The following is a 3,726-nucleotide window of genomic DNA, read 5'->3' as shown; positions in this document are numbered from 1 at the left end:
AACCGTTAGACAATCGAACAAAAGATGTAGACATTTCTCCTTGAATTAAAATAGGGACAATTGTCCAAGACATATAAGAGGAGATATTATCTCATCCTTCAACCAATAGACAATCAAACAAAAAATTTCAACATTTCTTCTTTGAATTAAAATAGGGCCGATTGTCCAAGACATATACGAGGAGACATTATCTCATTCCTTCAACCGATAGACAATCAAACAAAAAATGTCAACATTTCTTCCTTGAATTGAAAACCTATTACTTATATTTTCGATTGAAGTTTAAGTTATATACACTGTATGTGCTATTCTTTTTTCTTTTTTTGGAACCCCAAGATAACCCGCAGCCGCTACAACCTCTTTCATAAGCACTTTGTGCGCACTGAGTAAACCCCACCATGTAATAGTCTGCAAACCACAGTGTGTATGTGCTATTCTTTTTGTGCGATTTTATGTGGAGAGGCTGTTTGTGATATTATTGATTCTTTCTCGACAGAATTTGAACACAAGAACCTTGTGAACTGTGAGATAGAACCAAAAAGTTAATATTCTTTCTTTCCTCATCTGTACATCTCAGGGACTGATTGTTCCATGCACTCAACAAAAAAAGTCACATGCACATTTTACCATTAGGAATATAATATTATATTACTTGTGACCGGATTCTACCTCGAATTCTGTGCTAGCGAAAGCTTAATTCACCGAGTTATCTTTTATATCTATATTAGTTGTAGTTGTTTGACATAAAAATAGGGTGGAAATAGCTGGTACGATGCAGTGACAGAACCAAAATTTTTATTAAAGAATATCATAATGTAATATATATATATATATATATATATATATATATATATATATGGACTATATATATATATGGACCTAGTTACATGCATAATGTAATTTTCAGTGAAGGGATGTTACTTGATAAGATGGCCCCGACGCTGGTCCAGCGAGAGCTTTCTTTCTTTATATGAGAAGTAGGGGTGGGCCGAAGATGGAGACCGATTATAAAGAACAGATCTAGGACATAACTCAATTCCAAAGGCTAACTAGGATTAACCAAGTTCATATAAGGAGATCAATTTTCTATTCCTTTTTTGATGTTGGACTTTTAGCCCACCCTTACACACCGAGACCTCATAAACTAAAGCATGAATTATATAATATGGTAGCCCAACATTTGGTGAACAAATATTTGGGATGGACCTAGATTTACGACCATGTAAGGAATTTCTCAGCCCTAGAGGTTAGCTCATAAGAAGAACTGTCCAAATCCATATAAGAATATCAATTTTTCATTCGTTTTTTTTATGTGGGATTCTTAACTAGGTGGCTATGTTTCCTTACTTTTATGTGGGAGAGACAAGGGATGGGCTCCTCTTCTCATCTTATCCTAATCTAGTAGTATTATTATAGGAGGAATACATTGTCAGATCTCTCAACCTGACACCATCTTTCATTTTGACACCTCAAGTGGACGTTGTTCATTTTAAGCACCTAAACTAGCTATAAATTGTGTCATTTTGGCACCTTTCGACACCAACTCTGGTGTGTGAATTGCACACGCTTTCAACGTGGATTAAACGGTCAATTAATTTATGCCAACTAATTTTAAATCGCCACATCATTATATACACCCACTTTTTTTTAAACAAAAAAGGACCAAAATACATGACAAAGTATCCAATGAATTAATGACATGTGGTTTTTTAACCATATAATTACAAAAAAGACCCCACAACATCTTCCCCACCTAACATTCTTTGAGGTTGAACCAACCTCCATTAATGGAGGTAGAATTTTCCAAAAAGATAAACATACCTCCTCATTCTCTGAGGATGATACATCCGCATTAAAATCTTCATGAAGTTCAGACATGGATAAGGAGACTTCACAAATTTCAGACATGGAGGAGGAGGGCAGTGTTCAATTAGAAAATTATTTAACAGAAGAAAACATAAGTACTATTGGGAGTTGCTTGAAAAAAAAATAGATACTTTACAGGATGGATGCTTTGAAGTGAATCTTTGCAGACAAAATTATATTTAATAATATTCTTGAAGAGTTAGTTATCACATTGATACAATATTTTACTCTTTATTTTTGAATTAGAAACTCAATTTTATTAGTGTTTTCTAGAGTTTGATATTAAAAAAATGGTGGAAGAAAATGAAATGAAAAAATGAGGAAGAAGATAAAATTAAATGAAAAAAGGTTAAAATAAGTCTATCATGCGCTGGAACACGAGTGTAGAACAATCGCTTTGCCATGTCAGCGAAAGGTGCCAAGATGACACAATTTATAGTTAGTTTAGGGGCTTAAAATGAACAACGTCCACTTAAGGTGTCAAAGTGAAAGATGGTGCCAAGTTGAAGCCCCTGACGATGTATTCCGCGATTATTATATTCACATAATATATTGTTTTTCTATATGTAATATTACTTGCTTCATTTGTTCTGATTATCTTACTATTTTATAGTTGCTATTTATTTATTTTGATGTTCTGGTTTCACTTTTTTGAGCTTAGAGGTTTATGAAAATAACCTCTCTACTCCACAATGTCGGAGGTATATTTGTATACATTTTACACTTTTTGAATTCTCAAATCTCACTTATAAAATTTTATTGAATATGTTATTATTATTTACTTAGTATAAAATCGAATTCTAATCTAGCATCGAAGACGGTTCAATAATTTCTTTTGGTCAACTGTTGAATACCAAATATAGGTCTTTTTTTTTCTTCTAATAAATTAAGATTTAACCTTTTAATTAAAATAAGCAATAAATAAATGAAAAAAGTTCACTTTTTTCCAAGTGGAATATAGAGATTCTTTTAAGGAATGTGTGGTGATAAAAAAGCAATATAAGCATCCTGTTTTTCTTATGTGACTAAAACATGACATGTATGCTTTAAATCACAAGTTAAGGGTATCTTTGAAGTGTCAAAAAAATCTTTATATTTTTCTTATCAAATTCGATATCTACTCAGTCGTTATCAGAAAAAAAAAAAAAAAAGACAGTCTAGTGCATAAAGCATCTCGTCCATGCAAGGTTTGGAATATAGTCTTTTTTCATTTTAGTCATGAGACCATCTTTAGGCCTTACAGAACACCAGATCTAAGAACAATCATCTACTGCACGACACAGCTCTGAGGAGCTATGGACGGCTGTTAATCACTCGGGTCACAAGACCATGCTTCAACAACTAGACTCGGTTTCCTGTCTCCTTAGAGGTCAACGATACAATCATACGAGTCAATACAACAGATCCTGTTCAAGTAAGGTCGTGGATTTGAAATATATTAATGAGTCGCATCCAAAGGGATGTGAGGTATAAATATACCCTAATATGTAAGTGTGATGAAATGGACAGGAATAAGCAATACCACAAATAAAAGAAAATAAGAACACACGGATTTTATGTGGCAACCTCTGACGGGAAAAACCACAGGCAGAGGAGGAGGAAATTCACTATAATGGAGAGGAGTACAAGAAGGAGACGAAAGTCTCAATGACGTATGTAAACCACCAAAAAAACAACCCACTAAAACGGACTTATATAATACGTGCGTACAAATAAATTCTAAGCCCAAAAACATACAGACCCTTATAAATCACAAACATGAGTCGCATCGCAAACTTTTTAAGGCCGGATCAACAAAATTCGGGTCACAAAATCTAATAATAAGTAATATAAGTGTTAGTGTGTGATTTCAATCAAGTT

At 33.4% G+C, this 3,726-nt stretch overlaps 1 non-coding gene across 1 annotated transcript; it reads right to left on the bottom strand.

Annotated features, from left to right (window-relative positions):
• Nucleotides 1-3,075: 3,075 nt before the first annotated feature.
• LOC124899154 lies at nt 3,076-3,290 on the bottom strand. The gene has a single exon (XR_007056290.1). It is a non-coding gene; the product is annotated as a small nucleolar RNA U3 (small nucleolar RNA).
• Between the last annotated feature and the right edge of the window lie 436 nt (nt 3,291-3,726).

The sequence above is a fragment of the Capsicum annuum genome, chromosome 5 (genome assembly GCF_002878395.1).
Source record: "Capsicum annuum cultivar UCD-10X-F1 chromosome 5, UCD10Xv1.1, whole genome shotgun sequence".
In the NCBI taxonomy this organism is placed as follows: domain Eukaryota; kingdom Viridiplantae; phylum Streptophyta; class Magnoliopsida; order Solanales; family Solanaceae; genus Capsicum; species Capsicum annuum.
Note: the sequence above shows the minus strand (reverse complement) of the source record. Positions and strands in the feature narration are given on the sequence as shown.